Here is a 20383-nt window from a genome sequence, read left to right on the forward strand (position 1 = left end):
CATTAATTAGGGGAAGGGCTGTAACTGAGTGTTGGAGCATTTGCTTTGCATGCAGAAGATCCCAAGTTCAGTCCCTAGCATCTCCTGTTAGAGTGGGAAAAGATTCCCAGCCTGAAACCCTGGAAAGCCACTGCCCATCAGTGAAGCCTTTCTCAGGCTTGGGTCCCCAGACATTGTTGTATTACAACTCCCTGACTGCTGGCCTTGCTTGCTAGGGATGATGAGAGTTGTAGTCTAACAACATCTGGGGACCCAAAGTTGAGAAAGGCTGGTGTAAACAGTCCTGAATTTGCTAGACTAATGGCCAGACTCAGTATTAGGAAGGTCACGTTGATCCTAGCATTATAGTGGAACCTTGGTTTTCGAATATACAGTGGTACCTCAGGTTAAGTACTTAATTCGTTCCGGAGGTCTGTACTTAACCTGAAACTGTTCTTAACCTGAAGCGCCACTTTAGCTAATGGGACCTCCCACTGCTGCCACGCCGCCGCCGCCCAATTTCTGTTCTCACCCTGAAGCAAAGTTCTTAACCTGGAGCACTATTTCTGGGTTAGCAGAGTCTGTAACCTGAAGTGTATGTGACTTGAAGCATATGTAACCTGATGTACCACTGTAATCTGTTCTGGAAGCCGTTCAGCTTCCAAAACATTTGAAAACTGAGGATCAATGGGCAGTCGGCGAAATCCATTGAAAAAATGGAAAAACACACAGCGGAAGCCGTTCAACTTCCAAGGCACATTCGAAAATGGAAGCAATTACTTCCGGGTTTTTGGCATTCGGGTTCCGAATTGTTTGTCAACAGAGATGTTTGAGAACTGAGGTTCCACTGTAATATAAAACTTTTGGAGTATTCAAATTATTTCACATTCTGTTAATTATTGTCATTGCAATAATAACTACATCCCTAGTAGTTATATTGTCCTTTGTCCAAGGAGCTCCATCTTAAACCTGAGTAGGATATGTTCTCTTTCGGAATCTTCATTCCAGTACAATTCATTCTGGGCCATTTTGCAGTGGCAAAGACCACACATCCAAAGATCCCAGTTTTAATCCCTGTCATCTCTTAAGTGGGGCTGTAAGCCAATGCCCCGAAAATGCCTGGACCGTCATGTAAACCTGTAAGGCATTATAGCTTCTTATTATGTAATGCAGAGTCCCAAATTCTGCAAGAAGGAAACAGGAACATGGAAGGGTGGGGTAGGGGGAGGAGGGAGCCCAGCCCCTCATGGAGACACAGAAGGACCCATGGGAGCAGAGGGGGTGGGCACTCCTCAGCTTCGCCAGCCCGTACCACTCAATGCATCCAACTACAGTTACGGTGGTGTCAGGAGCAGCCAAAGGTGGTCTGGCTCACCTAGGAAGACAAGGACCCTTTGATGGTCATAGCTGTTAATTTCCTGAACTGGGAATGTTTTCTTATGTTGAATTGCTGTGTATTTTTATCATGGGGCTTTTCCTTTGGCAGTAGTTCTCGTGTGACTGGTTGATTGTGAGTCACATGAGAGAGGCATTCAGTTCTGTTGTGACTGTTATTCAAGTAACTGTCATTTTTAACTGGGTTTTTTTTCTGGTTCTCTCTCTTTGTGTGAGGGAGAATGGCAGCTGAGAGAGGCTTCTCAGGATACTGCTGAGGACAGTGTGTGTTAGGGTGATCTGTCTGAAGGAGGAGATCCCTAAACATTAATAAGGAGAAACCAGAGCATGAGATTGCAAATATATTCTTCTAAATTATATGTATATGAAAGCAAAAAAAAAAAAAAAAAAATATATATAAAGTGTCTGGACATTGCATATCATCTATATACAATGTTACCTCAGTTTTCAAACATCTCAATTGGCAAACATTTCGGTTTTTGAATGCCATAAACCCGGAAGTAAATGCTTCAGTTTTCGAACACGTCTTGGAAGTCAAACATGCCATGTGGCTTCCGCTGAGTGCAAGATCCTGAGGCCTAGCTGTCAGCTATTGAGCTTTTGGTTTTCAAATGTTTCAGAACTTGAACCGTCTTCCAGGATGGATTACATTCGAAAACTGAGGTACCACTGTATCTATATATCTACACACATACACAGAGAACAACAACACCAACCACCAACCATAGAGATTACGTTGATGGCATGGAAGTATGACCTTGTAAACATCTGACATGGGTGTCTCCTTGTTGACCAAGGCAGGTTAATGGAATCCTTGCAGTTTTACCATATAACATCTAAGTCTCCCACATATAACCAAGACTTTTGCTGGTGCAGTATTGTTACATACTCCTTTTGGTAACAGCTATTGGGGAAGCTCAGCAACCCTGCCCTTTCCCCATATTCTACATGGGGGCATAGGGGGAGGGGGCACTGATGTAGAACAGAATGCCCATATTTTCATCTGAGGCATCTTGGAGGCTTTGGGAATAGTGATACCTGAAATGCTGGGGTGGCTGGCAGTCACTGCAAACAAATCTGGACCAATAACCCAACTTGGTATAAAACAGCTTCATTGCTATTATTGTACATTATGGGGATTTTACACTTTGCATTTATTGGTCTGATCCAGACTTTTTACCAAGGGCACATTCAAGGACTCATTCCAACCCGGTAAAGTCACTATAGGAGAGCACAGACCACGGCCAATGAGGAGAATGGCCTGGGATGATGTGGTCTGGACAGATTCCAGAGGGCTAGACAAAGGGTTGCAGAGGAAAACATTTGGTCCCCAGGTCTGAGCTTTGAACTTCAATACTTGAAGGAGAGCTTCTCCTAGTGAGAACAGCTTATTAGACTAGAGGAACCTTTGGGTTGATTCAGCAGGGCTTTTCTTATGTCCCCTAAACCATCCTAAAGGTAAAGGGACCCCTGGCCATTAGGTCCAGTCGCGGACGACTCTGGCGTTGCGGCTCTCATCTTGATTTATTGGCTGAGGGAGCCGGCGTACAGCTTCCGGATCATGTGGCCAGCATGACTAAGCCGCTTCTGGCAAACCAGAGCAGCACATGGAAACGGTGTTTACCTTCCCGCTGGAGCGGTACCTATTTATCTACTTGCACTTTGACGTGCTTTCGAACTGCTAGGTTGGCAGGAGCAGGGACTGAGCAACAGGAGCTCAACCCGTCACGGGGATTCAAACTGCCGACCTTCTGATCAGCAAGTCCTAGGCTCTGTGATTTAACCCACAGCGCCACCCGTGTCCCTGTATCCTACCTGTATGCTAATATTTTTAGAGAGGCTCTTCTTTATGTCCTTCTGCCAGGAGACAAATCTTATGAGGTGACATGAGAAAAGGCCTTCTCAGTGGTGGCATCCTACTTATCAAAGTCCCTTGCCTCTGAAATATGGGTGACATAGGGATTTATTGGGTGGCAGGGTGTGTGTGTGTTAGTTGAATTATGAAGCTACTCTGTAGTTCTGTCCATTGCTAGTTATTTATCATGAGTTTGCTTATCCTGGTGTGGTATGGTGGTGTGGAATGAAGGTTTTTATTTTTTGAAATTGATTATTTTATTGTGATTGCATCTCATCCTGGGATCGAGTTTGCTGGAGGGTGAATCAGAAATAACAGCAGCAACAGCAGCAACTGCAGCAGCAGCAAATAAATAAACATTATTCAAAATATGGTAACCCAGCTTTCTGCATTAAAAATAAATAAAATTTTATTAGTTTTCAGATGTACAAAAGGTTTAGTTACAGTATAGTTTCAAGCGAGCAAGCAGTCATTGTATTAAAAATGAACTGTAAACACACACACACAGTTTAAACAAACCAAAGGTCTATGCCTTCTTAGAAAATTATGTTTAGAGCTGTAAAATAGGCACATATTCTGTATTCAATAATAATATATGATCAGATACCCTACCATGTCAAGGGAAATATATCACAACATTAAGCTTACATTTTTTTCTCCATGTATTAGCCAAATTCATTCATCATGAGCCGGAGGAGGATCTTGACCAAATTCATCCTTGCCTGCAGAGTCAATAAAAGTCAAACTAAACTGGTACAAAATCATCCTTTAGATCCCTGATGATTCTCAATTTATATGTTAATTTAACATCTCCAAAATCTTAGTATAGAATGAGGGCCCTCATTCTGGTGAGTGGGGTGCTGGATCTCCTTCTCTAAAGCCCTCTCAGTTCCTCAGGAAATGTTCATGTGATCTGCACACCCACAGGATTGAGAACATTAAAGAGTTATCCCATCCACACAGGAGCTACTCATATACTGGTGGCTCCCTTTCAAAAGTGCCACATAGATCCCTCCCCCCAAGTGTTATATCAAATGCAGTCTCTGAATGCTATTATCCATTAAATGACTTAATTCTTTGCTTTTTAAAATGTGTGTGAGAAATCTTGTGCAGTGAGTTAGTGATGGAGACTTTTACTAGCAGGACTGGAGAACTGATTGTAGGCGTCTTCTGGGGCTATTATCTTATTTATGTGTTTCATGCTGTTAAATGACCCATGCCAGGAAAACCAGCAAAGTATGTATTTCCCCAGCCAATGCAACTCTAAGCAGCAAAGTTTAGCAGCGTCAGCTGTGGTTCTATGCCATGTTGCAGGGGCTCCCAAAATGTGGTCCACAAACTACCAGTGGTCTATAAGCTTCATTTAGATGGCTCATTTGACTGTCCATAAAGAACACTTATATTTTGAATTCTGTGGAATTCAAATTATGATGTAATAAAATACAACATAAGAAATAAAAGAAGCAATAAAAATAGAAAGCTTACAGCACGTAGGGCTGTGCATTACAATTGTTATGATATGCAGAAAAAGAATCACCATTTTTCAAGCGGTCCATGGGTGGGAACCACAGGTCTGGGATGTGTCAATATGCAACTTAGCTATTTGCACAAGAATAATTAAGTTCTGCTTGCTAGTAGCTAGGCTAAGTTCAAGGTACTGATTTGGGTGAATAAAGTCCTATATAGGTTTGGACCAGGACAGGGCCGGTCCAAGATATTTTGGCACCTGATGCAAACCACAGAATGGCACCTTCCTCCGGTGAAGGAATTATTATTATTATTATTATTATTATTATTATTATTATTATTACTACTACTATTACTATTTATACCCTACCCTTCCCGGTTCAAGAACCAGGCTCAGGGCGGCTAACAACAAATTTAAAATACTTAATTATAAAAGCAGCATAAAATATGGTATAAAAACATGAATAACAATAAGAATCAAAAATCAAATATCAATTAGATAATCCCCAGGGCTAGCTAGCTGAATTGGTCCTACTTGGGCCAGTGAGGAGGCCAGGGGAGAATTAGTTGTGGGGCCTAAGAGCAGGTGATCTTCATAAAAAGGGAGGGGGAGGGAAGAGAAGGGAAATAAAAGATCAGGCTGAATTCAAATTAAAGGCCAGGTGGAATAGCTCTGTCTTACAGGCCCGATGGAAGGAGGGTGAGTGAAGATGTACATCAGGAACAAGGGTTGAGAGATACAAGGAGTTCCTCCTATTTGCCAAGAGGAGATGGCAGATCCAGACTTAAGGGGTGAACAGCAGCTATAGCTGCCACCACCGCAGAAGCAGAAGCACGCAGTGCATTCCTTGGAGGTTGGATCTGCTACACCTCTAGATCTTGCTGCCTGAGGTAGTCGCCTTACCTTGCCTCATGGGTGGGCCAGCACAAGGAGCAGGAAATCTAATCAATTGCTGCACTCTGCAGGTAAAGACCTCTTGCAGATACCATCTTATCAGGAGGTCCATTCCTCATATTGTAGGAACCAGACCTTTTGTGCTCTAGCATTGGAATTGCCTCCCCTTGAATATTAGATGCAATCTTTGTTGCATTTATACCACCTACTAAAGATCTTCTTCTTTGAACAAACTGAGATCTTTCCCAGTCTGCACCTGCACTGGAATTGTTCTAAAAAATGAACAATGTGGGTGGATGTGCTCCTTCGGGTATACAGGGCTGAGGCTGCTTAGGGCTTTAAAGGTCAACACCTACTCTTTGAATTATGCTCAGAACATACCGGGAGCCAGTGTGGATCCTTTAGGACCGGTGTTATATGGTTCTGGCGGCTGCCTCCAGTCACCAAGAGCCTTCTGGCAGTTCCCTCACTTCACGAAGTGAAGTTACAGTTCTCTGTAACTAGTACCCAAACCATTGAATTCAAGTTAAAAGAAAGAAGATTCCAACTAAACATCGGGAAGAACTTTCTGACAGTAAGAGATGTTCAACAGTAAACGGACTCCCTCAGAAGGTGGTGGACTCTCTTTCCTGGGAAGTTTTTACAGCTGCCATGTATGCTGTAGTTGAGATTACTGCATTTCAGGGGATTGAACTAGATGACCCTTCTAACTCTACAGTTTTATGATTCAGTGAGGGCTGATAAAAGGCAGTTGCCGTGTTTTTAAGCCATTGATTGGGCCTGTCCCCAACCTTCTGGTGTAAAGACATAATGTACACCTTAATGCCTCCCCCATTATGTTTTTTATTCCCAAGGCTAAGCATAAAGTCCCCACCCATGTGCTCACTCTGAGATTTAGGAGAAAGAGCTTTGTCTTTCCCCCTCCCTTCTTTTCTTACTTGACATTCTGCCTGAAATGTCGTGGGAGCTAAAAGCTTCTACTGTGAGTCATTTCATTTGGACCTAATAAGGGATTGTCCAACTATGAATTCAATATGGTTCTGTACACACTGGTTTGAAGAACAGTTGCATGGTAAACCTGAAAGAATACCATGCTGGATAAATATCAGATTTCCTTCTGTGCATGACATATTTGCCTGCACTTTGTAGCCCAACCTAGATGATTCGTGAAAGCAAATCCGCCAATAAGTTAACGATGTGACTCAATAAAACTGGCAAATGGATATTGGAAATTTTTTATGAGATACAAATATGAAAACTCTGGATGGAGAGGAAAGATGTAAGCAAATCAGCAAGCCATAAACCACCCTGCAAATATTTCTTATAATTTAAACATTTATCTGCGGCTTCTCACGATTGCCTTTTAAGCATTCCTCTTAAATTCTCTCATGGAAGAATTGTGGGCTTGGGAATACATTTTAAGAAAATATAGTAACATGTGTCTAAACAGCCATAAATAAAAAATACATTTGTGAGTAAAGAGCAATATGGAATGGAGTTTTATGTTCTGAAGCACCAAGACTTGTTAGCTTTTTATGCTTCCAGGATATCGTAATATTTTATGTACTATTAGAAGGCACAGATGAAAGAGGCTGCAAGTCACAAATGGGTTTCTCCAGAGTAATCCTATTGACCTCTGTGGAACTACTCCATGGAATGTGATTTTGTTGATTGCCTCTGTAATGGAAACTTTCTCCTTTCTCTTTATATTTGTGCATTTCCTCTGCAATGTTTATTAAAGAATATAAAAATGTGTGACAGACTCTGATCTCGCTCTACCCTCCCTCCACAAACACCCCAAAAGGCATTCTGTTAACAACAACAGAAAGCTGTAAGTAGTTTCTTATGCCGACTGCAGCAGTTTTCTGGAATGGCAAATATTCATTAGTATGCACTGATATGCAGAAGTTCTTACTGACAATTCCCAGGATGCTCCCTCCTTCATAAACAGATTGTTGATGGTTACTGCATAATCCATCTGAGTGTTGCAATAAAAGGAGGGAAAACACACACTCACACACATCACAAAGTCTTCACTGGGCAGTGCCGAAATGAAGTGCCGAAAACCAAAATTGCTTAAGAAAGCAAGAGACAATAAAATGAATTTCTTTTACAATCTGCAATTTTCCTATTTCTGCCATTCATGCCTACCCAGACACTGCATGGTTCAGCCTACCTCCCCACTTTTCTCAGTCTTCTCTTTTTTAAAGAGTTAATTAATGGGTGGATTGATTACCGAAGAACATTAAACAACTCTGGTAAGCACCCCCCAGTTCTGACCAGTAATTGATTTCACCGCAAGGTGTGACTACTCTATTTAATTAGAGCTAAGGGGATGAGAAAAGAAGACGCAGAGCTGTGATACAAGGAATTGGTTGAGTAGAGTAACTGGGATGTTTAAAGTGGAGCAGCAGCATTGAGACAATTCATCAATTAGTTTAATCAGGCAGTGGATTCTAATTCTTCTCTACTGTGATTTTTATACAAGTTATAGATGAATGGATCACTTCTTATGGGGTGGGATGTTTGTTTGTTTGTTTGTTTGTTTGTTTGTTTGTTTGTTTCTGGAGATATCCTGATAGACCAAGGTGGGAAACAGGACTCAGCAGGTTGAGGCAGAACTTTGTTCAAAACCAGAAAGATTCTTCTTCTTCTTCTTCTTCTTCTTCTTCTTCTTCTTCTTCTTCTTCTTCTTCACCAGAGGTGGACCGCAAAATGGTGTCCCTCACAGCCAAGGAAGAAGGGTGAGGATGATCTACATCAGAAACAAGAGGGGAGGAAAGATTGACATCAGGATCTGCTGCCGCTGTGGATCCTACCTCACCTTGTCTTATGGGTGGGCCAGCCCTGCACCCAGTGTCCTGGCCTGGCCCTCAATGGATAAAAAACTCAAACTTGTATAGTTTCTGCCTAAATCACGAATGCTTGTTTCAGTATGATGCATAGGCAAAGTGGAGCTCTAAGGCACGGTAGGTGTTCTGCATGGCTAAACGATCTAAGATGTTGATCCCACAAACAATGTGCACCCTTGAGTTCCATTAAATGGGGATGGGATGGGCACAACTTCAGTGTAGCAAATGGGCAAGCAAATGGCAACTCTTTCTGGAAGCCTGGACCTGAGCTGCCTGCTCATGCCTATGGTGGCATCTCTATGACCTCAGTGATGGAGGAAGCAACAGTGCCTGCTCCTAACCCACTGAACCCACTTCACCTGATCTCAGGAATACCCTCTGGTGCTGGCAGAACCAAGCCAAAGCCCATCCTCTGAGCCATAAGTAAAAACTTGACTCAGCTATGATTCATCCAGGACTGGTAAATTTTGTGCCAGCCACCAGAGTTATATGAAAGGCCCAAACCAATGGCACCATGGCATAAAATGTGATGGAGGAGGGAACAGAGTAGAGCACTGGGAGGTTATGCCACTGGGACCTTACTTGGGATCTGACTCTCATTTATAACTCTACCCTCTGGCCCTGACACAGCCCATCTGAACCCAGGCCCCTCCCCTGGGACATCACCAGGCAGTTCTTCTAGCTCCCCCAGCCTCTGTTTTTGCTCAACTCATGACTAATGGGAGATCAGTTTTCTAGCTGATAAAGTTTGTACAGATGGCCTTGTTTGTTTGTTGAATTGATTTTTATTGCTTTTAGAATTTGTGATTCTGTGTTTTATTCTGTTTTTATAGCCTAGCCTATGGTCAGAGATGATTAGGGTTTTAGTCCAAAACATTCAGAGGACACCAGGCTGGGCAAGGATGCCTTAAGGACTTGAACAGCTGCTTCATACTTTTGAGAAGAGCTAAGAAGACGATCACAGTGCTTGATGATTGTCTTCTTTTGTTCAAGTGACTTTGCAACCATTCTCCAAACTCCTGAGGTTGTGATGTGTAAATTGGTTGCTTGTCATTCTCAATCTCTCTCTCTCTCTCTCTCTCTCTCTCTCTCTCTCTCTCTCACACACACACACACACACACACACCAAACCCTAATTTTCCTAGAATAATTAATACGCACACAGTAGTCTCACTCATATACTCCCTCCGTGGCTTAACAAGCTAAGATAATGAGTAAAAATTCTGCTTCTCTTGGGCCTCTCAAGAAATAATAAGGTAACATCCCCAATATATAATGAGATCAGAGCTAATAAGGTCAACAGTTGCCCCACAATCCAGCTACATTTGTCCATTGTCAAGCTCTCATCTAGCTTTAAAGAGAGAACTGCAGTTAAATTAATGCTGCATTAAGTGACAGTGAATGTATGGCTCTGTGCTGGTGTTTAAAAGCTGCCTGTTGGACTTTGAGGAAAATGACTTCAAAATAGTTCATGCTGTGATGAAATCCTCTTTTCTTTGCACAATGCATTTGGCTTAACAAACTTGGCCTGCAAGAGGTTGCCTCTGATGCTGCACCCTGCCATCAAAACATTGGTTTGATCTCTTATCCAGAGTTCTAGGATGAATCCCAGAATGGTGTTCCAAAGGGATATGAGGCTGCCATCTTGCTGAAGCTAAGTAGGGATGGGCCTGTTTTTTGTTTTTGTTTTGCTGCTGAAATACTTGAGGCCTCATTGATACCAGAATCCCACCAGCTCTTGAAGACATAACTGTTTAGGCAAATAATCCCTTGAACTTCCCAATCAAATTATTTTAATTGCTCTTTCAAGCGTTTTACGTTTTATGCTTTTTAACTGGACTTGTTTCATTGTATATTGAAATTATGTATGTTTCTAATGCTTTTGTGGAAGGGTTTTCTGGTGCATTTTAACTGTGTATTATTTTTATACTTGTAAACTGCTTAGAAGCCATTTTGGCATATAAGCAGTGTATAGATTAAATAAAAATAAATGATAAAAAAATAATTTGAGTATCATGGCTCCCTTTTTCTTTTTCTTTCTTTTTCTTTTTTGGAGGGAGCAAGCAAGCTCACAAGTAGGTCAGGAAATAGTGATCACCACTTCCTGTATATTCCATGCATTCGCTGCACAACTGGATGTCTAAAATAATCAAGGGCATTAATAACTCCCTGATGAGGAAAGACTGGTGTTTGGGACTTCTTAGTTTAGAGAAAGAGTTTGGATTTGATATCCCACTTTGTCACTACCCGAAGGAGTCTCAAAGCGGCTAACATTCTCCTTTCCCTTCCTTCCCCACAACAAACACTCTGTGAGGTGAGTGAGGCTTCAGAGAAGTGTGGCTAGCCCAAGGTCACCCAGCAGCTGCATGTGGAGGAGCAAGGAATCGAACCCGGTTCACCAGATTACGAGTCCACTGCTCTTAACCACTACACCACACTGGTGTAAGTGGACAAGTAAGTGCTGATATGATAAAAGTTTATAAAGTTATGTGTGGCATGGAAAAAGTGGGTAGAGAAAAGCGTTTCTCCCTCTTTCACAACGCTTTGCAGTCATCCACATCTATGGTCATCCAGTGAAGTTGAATGTTGAAAGATTCAGGATAGATAAAAGCTCCTACTTCTTCATGCAGCACATGTTCCCACAGGAAGCAGCAATGGGCACCAATGTGGATGAATCTGAAAGAGGGTTACAAAGATTCATGGAAGGTAAGACTATCAGTGGCTGGCAGCCAGGATGGAGGCTACGCTCTGCCTCCGTGGTTGGAGGCAGTACCAGTTGCTGGAAACTGCAGGAGGGAGAGTGCTCTTTTGCTCAAATTCTCCTTGTGGGTTTCCCACAGGCATCTGGTTGGCTTCTCTGAGAACACAATGGGCCACTGGCCTGGTCCAGTAGGGCTCTTCGTATGTTCATTTCCAGAATTGAGAGATCCCACTTAGTTATCCCATAAATAGATATTTCATCTGTTTATTTGTCCAATCCTTTTAAAGGGCCTTCTAAACTAATTTCCAGTGCCTCTTCTTGTAGTAGCAAATTCCAGATATTGATTGTTTATTATGTGAGTGCACAATTTCATTTTTCTATCCTGGACCTACTGCAAGATCACTTAACTGGATGATGCCGAGTTGTCGTATTTGGAGAGATATTCTTCCTTTATTGGAGAGTTTTGCAAACATATTTATAAATCACTGTTAATATCTTTTTACCCTGATGGACTCTTGGCAGCTGGAATGAGTCAATATACATGTGTTTAGAGGTGTGTGTTATTTAGCAAAGGTTTTTCTTTCTTCATTTAATGTGTATGTTTTTATCTTACAGTTACTTATCATCAAGGCTGGCCCCAGGAAATATTGCAGCCTGAGGCAAAGGACAAGCCTGGAAGCTGAATCTTACTTTGACACTGGTTATGGGACAGTGGCTGCCACTGAACTGGACAAAAGCAGCCTAGGTAATCAATGTACAGTAGACTGGGTAGCACAGGCAGCTGTGACCTCCAACATCTCACCATCTCCCAGCATTTTGCCTAACGGTAGCACTGCTGCTAGTTACTGCAGTGCTTTACACGTGGGACAGTTCAAAGATAGCACCTAGTGCAGAGCTCAGCAACCAGATTATTGACTGGGATCAGAAGGTTTGAACTTATTACACAAATTATGGCCTGACTGCACTCACTATCAGTTTAGATGGAGCAGGGGGCAGGAAAGTTGCTTTTGAACCTAAGTGGTTCAGGACCACAACACCTTAAGGACCGCCTCTCTCCATATGAACCTGCCCAGTCCCTGTGGTCTTCATTCCAAGCCCTTCACCATGTCCCAGAAAGGGAGTTGCAGAAGGTGGCCACATAAGAACAGGTCCTTCCAGTGGTGTCCCCCTCTCTGTGGAATGTTCTTCTCAGGGAGAGACATCATTACTGTTCAATCAGGTATTTGCCTTCCATAGTGGCGCTAATCTTGTAGTGGGGTGGGTAGGACCTGTCCTTATTAATATATTATTGGGTGAGCAGGGTATGTATTTTAGATGGTTGGTTATTTTAAATTTCTTTTATCTATTGTATTTTATCTTGTCAAGTCACCCTGAGATTTCTTTTGTATAAATTAATTATTGTATTCTTGTATTAATTAATTAATTGATATACTAGTTATCATAGCTCTTTGGCATGGAATGAGACAGAATGTACATTGATTGATGAATAGATGACTCTGCCCTATAACTCACATTTCGAATGAGTGTACACAATCAGGTGCTGGGCATGGAAGGGTTACTACTTGTTTTCCAATGTCTCTTAGTTCCACAATGAACTGAGTAACAAATTTTTATTGCATTTTAATGGTTGATATACGGATGTTTGTAAAACCAAAGGTCAATTCAATAACTGAAAATAGTTGCAGCAGACATGGTGGTAAACGAACAAGGATTTAAAGAAAGGTGAAAATGTAGTTGATAAGGTCATAAAGTTGAACAGCTGAATACGTTTAATTGACCTATATTCTTCCAAAGGCCATAAACTTTGTCACACTTTGTAAATGCCACAAAAGCTTTCAAATATTTATAGAGAACCTTAATATATGAAGCCATGAGAATGTACATTTAAGTGGGTGAAAAAGAGGTTTAAAAATATTCCTTAAAAGGGGGGGTCTTGTAATTCGCAGCAGTACGGAGAAGAAGCAATACCCAGTATGGATCATTAGAAGCCATGGAACATCACTTCCTTTAATAAAAAGGTGTAGCTTTTCATAAATGAGAAAGAGAGAGGGTGATACAAAGGTTGACTGGAAGAGAAAGATAATGGCACACTTCCTGGTACATGCTCCCATGCAATCATAGCGCTTTTGTCTGCAATAGCCCTGCTGAATCAGCACACTTGGGAACATAGGAAATTGTGTCATATTAAATCAGACCATTGGTCCATCTAGTTCAATATTGTCTACACTGACTAGCAGCGCCCCTCCAGGATTAAAGGCAGGGTTATTTCCCAACCCTATCTGCAGGTGCTGAGGATTGAACCTGTATGCACATCAGGTGCTCCACCACGGAGCTGCAACCCACTTCCATCCAAAGAGGATTGCTGCTAAATCATATGAATAACCTCACTAGATAAGGCCAGAGGCCCATCTAAAATGTGAAGTGAACCATTCTTATTTCACACCCCTAGTTGGAGATTCGAGGAATATTGTGCATATAAAGTATGTGAGAGCAAGTGTGGTTAGAGTGTTGGACTAGAACCTGAGATACCAGGGTTCAAATCTCCACTCAGTCACGAAACTCACTGGGCAACCTTGGGACTCACCACTGCTTCTCAGCTTAACCAACCTCACCTACCTGTTGTGGGAATTAAATGAGGAGGAGGTGAGTCATGTAGCTAGATGGGCCAATGGTTTGACTTGGTATGAGGTATCTTCCAGCAGCTGCTAGTGGGACATTGAGGTGTTGCAGCATTGCTCACCTGGTTTCCAAATGTGAGAAGGTCAAGGCAATGAGGAGTGCAGTGTGGGCACAACAACAGAGCCAAGTCAAAATCATTATCTTTAATGATGCAGTTCAGTGCCGCAAATGGTGATTTCTTATAACTTGTCCTCTGTGCACCCATACTTTTCTATGGTCCATCAGCCCCAAATCCAGATGGGGAGGAGGGAGTGTTTGGAAACATCCAAGATGCTCCACAAACACAAAACAACAACAACAACAACAACAACATTAAAGCAAGTTTTGAAAATAATCTTCTTGTGCCACACAATTTTAAGAGATGCAAAGAAAAGGTGCATGTTGGCCATGTGGTCAACATACTGATTTTGAGCAAGGATATGATACTTTATTTGTAGACCAGTGCTCAAAGGTGCTCACAATGATTTGCCTGTGTTTGGGTTTTGTTTTTGTTTTTTTAAAAAAAGGAGTAAAAAATGGTCAATATTTCAATGTTCAGCACTTTTTAACTTGCTGCAGATATGGCTATTTTCATGGGATTGGTTTGAAACTTGGCAGATTTGCAGGCTACAGCAGGTAGATCCAGAATGGCAACTAGCTCAACAGGCACTGCTTTTAATAAGCTGTAGGATTTTGAGGCTTAAAGGCAATATATATTTGTTTTTGGTTACTTGACTTAACTAAAGCGACACTCCTGTGCCTTTTTAATTTTCATACACTGCATTCGGAAGATAAACACTATGTGATTACAATGGTTTCTGATTATTAAGGCAGCCATGATGTAGGTTGCATGTAGAAAGGGGGGGGACTCTGTGTGCTGTCCCTCAATAAAATTAAATTAGGCACTTTCATATCTATAATTAGTTGTACTTTCTGGGTCTCGGTGCCCCAAGCTATTAACATTCAGGTTTAATGAAACCAAATGCATGTTGAAACTCACATTTTTCTATTAAGCACAAGCTAATGTTAGCAGTGCAATAGTAATGAACTATCAGGAATATTGTATTATTAGTGTGGAAATTAAATGCATCTTACAGTTTTTACATCTTGTTTGTCTTTTGTTAGCACATCCTTGTGTCTTCTCTCTTGAGTTCCGTGGTTTTGATTTTAGGGCAATTACATTGCACCTTTGTTCCTTTTTGAACTCAAGGTGGTGTAAAGGGGGGTTTGCAGGAGGTTCCCCATCAAAGATCTGACTAGTTCCAAGCCTGCCTAGTTTCAGCAAGTTGGCTGTGTCACCATGCCTTAAAACCATGCCCTTCTCCCCTTTTAAAAGCCCAGGAGAATAAAACAGCATTTTCCTAATGTAGAAAGGACAACAGTGTTTGGCCCATACCGTCTTCTCTGGTTCAGAAGGGATTTGAAGTGGTGTCTCCCATGTCCTTTCCCAATACAGTAGGAGCATACTAGGTATTCAAACTTCTGGTTTTTACCTATAAAGTATTATGCAGTTCATGGGATCAATACCTCAAAATTGCTTCTCCCCATATGAAACGACCCCAACCTTGTGATTGTCATCTGACAATCATGTGACCTTCCTCACGTGGCACTTCCTTGGCAGGTCCAGAGAATGGCAACAGCAGAATTGGCCTTTTATGCAGTGGCTCCCCACTTGTGGAAAGCTCTCCTCAGGAAGGCATGCCAGGTGTTATCATACCTTTTGCATCAGACCTTCCTTTGGCTCTTGATTATCTGTGGCCTCCTTGGGTGGGTGTTATGTTTTGAAACTGCCTTTTAAAGATAGCATTGTCTTTTGGGCACTAGGTTTGGCAAGTGAAGCCAAATTCTTTGTACTGTTTTTTCCCCAGCTGTACTGCAGATGCCCCCCTCTAAGGTGGCTATCTAAGGTGGTCACTTGCCTCTAAAAGAAATCCTATGAGCAAGGGTTGAAAGAATTGGGCATATATTGCTATGGAGAAGATAAAGCTGCCTGGAGAAGATAAAACTGAGGATGGTGGAGGAGAGATAGAGAATCAAAGGATAATAGAATTGTTCAGTTGGAAGGGACCCCAAGGGTTATTTAGTCCAACCTCATGCAATGCAGGAATCTCAAGGCATATGTGACAAATGGCCATCCAACCTCTGCTTAAAGACCTCCAAGGAAGGAAGGTTCACAACCTCCTGAGGGTCAAACAGCTCTTACTGTCAGAACATTCTTCCTGATGTTTAGATAGAATCTCCTTTCTTGTAACTTGAAGCCATTGGTTCAGGTTCTAGCCTTTGCAGCAGGAGAAAGCAAGCTTGTTCCACCCTCCATGTGACAACCCTTTAAGATATGCCTGGATGCATGGTGGGCTCTCCTGCCCTTGAGGTCTTCAAGCAAAGTCAGGACAGCCTTCTGCTGCTCTTTCCTTTCTCGATCAGGGGTAGAATGAGGTGGTCTCCAAGGCACTCTGTGTTCCAAAACCATGTGCCCATTCAGCAAAAGATAAGTATACCCCTCCCACATTATGACCATGTATTCAGTGGCAATGAGGATCAGTGGTTATGTCCTGACTTCGCTGAGAGATGCACTGTGCTTCTGAATGCCATTTGCTGGGAATCACAAATGGAGAGAATACTGATGTACTCAGATTCTTCTTGCAGGCTTCCCATAGGCAGCTGGTTGGCTTTTATGAGAACAAGCTGCTGGACTAGAACCAGCAGGCTCTTCTTATGTCCTTCATGCAAGATATTCTGCCCAGTGATCTGCATTGGTCCTATGATAGACAGATAGATGATAAATAGATGATAGATATAGATAGATAGATAGATAGATAGATAGATAGATAGATAGATAGATAGATAGATGATAGATAGATAGATAGATGATAGATAGATAGATGATAGATAGATAGATAGATGATAGATAGATAGATAGATGATAGATGATAGATAGATAGATAGATAGATAGATAGATAGATAGATAGATAGATGATAGATAGATATAGATAGATAGATAGATGATAGATAGATAGATGATAGATAGATAGATAGATGATAGATAGATAGATAGATAGATATAGATAGATAGATAGATAGATAGATAGATAGATAGATAGATAGATGATAGATAGAGATAGATAGATAGATAGATAGATAGATAGATAGATAGATAGATAGAGATAGATAGATAGATAGATAGATAGATAGATGATAGGTAGGCCCTGTGTCTTTTAATGAATCTTCTGGGTACACTGGAAACTGCCTTATACTGAGCCATATCATTGGTCCTTCTAGTTTAGTGCTGTCTGCACTGAGTGACAGTGTCTATCCAGGACTTCTGGCAAAGTTCTCTCCCAGCCTTCCCTGGAGATGTCAGGGATTTAAACTGGAACCCTCTGCATGCAACGCAGATGCTCTGCCACTGATCCACAGCCCTTCCCCTAGTTTACCTTCTTGCTAAACCTCATTTGAAGGGGGGGGGGGAGCCTTCTCTGCCTAGCTGCAGCTCCACTTTGCTTTGGACCAATCCATCATATTCACTTGTTTTATTGGTTTCTATCTTTCTGCTTAATTACATTGGATTTCAACTGTGCTGTTGCATACAGTTCCCTGAATATTTGAAACCGCTCTAAGAGGTTGAGCTGAGCCGCTTGCAATTAATATTCAACAGTCCTCCGAGCCTTCTACTGCTTCCTCACAGTAAATCTCTCAACATTACAAGAGGGGGTGGGGGTGAGAGAGAGAAAGGAAATGTATTTGAAATGACTCTGTGACCATCAGATCCTATATGTGTCCGTCTTTATTAATTACATGTGCCTCATTCACCAGATTAGTTTCCCAAATAGCCTTTGACCATAAAGATTGTTCAAAAATTGTGTTAGAGAGCAATCCTGCACTATCTACAAAAGTGGGGTTTTTTAAAAAATTTTTTTAAAAAGGTGTTGTAATCACTACCGCAATCTCAGTAATTAAAATCCTCCATGATCAAAGTTCCAGCGTTCTTTCCTTATCAGACTAGCATTTGCTGCTCTGTTTTTCCGGAGGTGGCCTGGAGGGCTGTCAGTGCTTGGCTAGCTTCATTGTTCCTTATCACTGAAGCTTTCTGATGTATCAGCCAAAATATTTACTTCGTTCTCATTCTGAAGGCTCCCTATCATCCCACAGCACACACAGCTCAGGTGAATCCTCGCTGCATTTCTGTTTCAACCCTTCAGTACATTTGGCGGTCTTGATTTTTATACCCTCCGTCATTTTCTCCCTCGACCTTGTCTCTGTTAATCTAATAATATTCATATTCTTCTCTGAAAAATCTCAACTCCCATTTCGGTAGCCTCATTATGTATGCTCTGAGCATTTTTTTGCAGTGCGCTTTGGAAGGAATTGTTTCCTCTTTTATCAGCTCCTCGCTTTGCCTTCTCACTAACTCCAGAAAAGAAAGAAAGAAAGAAAGAAAGAAAGAAAGAAAGAAAGAAAGAAAGAAAGAAAAGCCAGAAACAAATCTGTTGAAGACCAGAAAATATACGGTACTTCCAGTTCATTTTTTTTAAGCAGCCCTCCCCCGCCTCGCCGCAATTCATATTTCATGCCCGCATGGCAGGTATCAGACTTCTGGAATTTTACGAGATGGAATAGGGCTTCACCAGTCAGCAGAAATCCAGCATCTGCCCTGAAGCAAGCCACACTGTGACCTTAGGGTTTTGCAGTGCCTAGGGGTACTTAAAACTTATTTCTACAGATATTTTGGCATGGCAAGCCAATGCAGGTAGATAGCTTTTGGCAAACTCAGATTCAAAGTTTTACTGTGCATAACTTACGCATGATTACCCACTGCATGATTACCTACCACAATGATCACATGAATTAAACCATGTGTTGAAAAGTTAATACCCTGTTAGCTGCCACATTTCATTGGAGTTTTCTTCACAGACTCTTAAGGAGACCATTTATGGCTCATTCCTAGAGAAACAGCCTGTCTACCTGCCATTTTTTTGCCACTTACATCCTTTGGTTCTTTGCTGTCCCAGTCACTGCACTTATTGCCCCCTGCCCCCCCCCCCAAGAAAGTAAATGTATCGCGAAAAAGAGAACAAAATATGACACATATTGGCTTAAAATGTGCATATGCTAATGTGCAACAAATTAGAAAAACATCTCACCATAGTAAGGATGAACTGTGAGCAAGTGACTTGTGTCTGCTCAGTTTGCTGTCCAAGTGTTTACTGTTTATGGGTAACTTCAGGCCATTCCTGCTCTTTCTTCTGATGGTTCATTATCTTTAAGCTGCATCAGACAGCCCTTTAAATAGACACATCCTTCACATAGGAGGCTGATCCTCTGCAAATTAGGGCACATAGCTATCCTTCTCTCTCTCTCTCTCTCTCTCTCTCTCTCTCTCTCTCTCTCTCACACACACACACACACACACTGCATTCACACATTGCATAATATCCAAGAGCCATGTCCCCTTATTACATGAATTTCTACTTAGGAACGGGCAACAGGCCAACAGACAAAAGTAAGATTTTCGATTCCAAACTGTGAATTAAAGCTTAGTGTTCTGAAGCATAATTCTGCACAAGACAAGATGACAAATTGCAGATGTAGTACCCAGTTTCCTGTGAATCCTGAGAGCATTGTCTGGAAATCATAGGTTTCTTGGGCTGACTCCAAAAAAACAAAGGAAACCCCACCATTAAAAATGCCTGCTGTATGCTTAGATGCTTATTAAGGTGGGAGCATGCCTCTTATGCAGTGGCGAGACAAATTACAAAAGGCAGTGCTGTACATGCATTTTGCTCCTTCTCACATCTGTTCATCAGGAGGGGAGCAGTGCAGTCTGTGAAAGTTGTGTTTCTTGCCACTGGGATGTCTGGCCATCTTTCTGTAGAAATTTCAACATTCCTTAATACAGAGGTTCTGCCGAAGGAAAGATAAGATGCTGGAAAAGCAGAGATAACAGAAAATGTTGGCTGCTTGTTCCAGTGTGCCTTTTTTCTTTCTTTTTAAAGAAAATGGTTAAGCAAACTTTCAGTCAAGGGCCTCTGTGCAATTAATGACCAATATCCTGCTGCTTCACACCATACTGTACTCAATTTGTTAAAAGAAAGGAAGGGAGGGGAAACCAGTAAAGGCAAACTACTTTTTGACAAACAGAGCACAACATTCCATTCTTTCACCAACTTAAGTTGCTGAGTATTTTTTCTGGGTCCATTTCAAAGAGCTGGAGATCTGAGACCTTCCGTGCCCTAAGATGGTCTGGTTCTGACTATTCTTCATCAGAATCAGGAGTTCTGACTATACTTCATCAAAAAATGTCCCAGGCAATTTTGGGCGGATGCTTTGCTTCCCCAAGGAAAATCCCAAGGTGTCTTGGGTTAACAGAGCATCCTAAACAAAGCCATGTCTTCAGGCTCACATGAGGGCAGGTTGCAGGCTTGCTTTTGTGTAAATTCTACCATGAAAAGTTCCCTTTACGTGGATTCCCGTCACCAAATTGGGGAATTAGGTTATGGTTAAATCTGGTCTCTTTCATGTATATTAGTGATTGTTCCTTTTGCCAGCCCCTCCTCCAACCTGGGGAAGTGCAGTTGTCCTA

Source organism: Podarcis gaigeae (assembly GCF_964106915.1).
Source record: "Podarcis gaigeae genome assembly, chromosome: Z".
NCBI lineage: Eukaryota > Metazoa > Chordata > Lepidosauria > Squamata > Lacertidae > Podarcis > Podarcis gaigeae.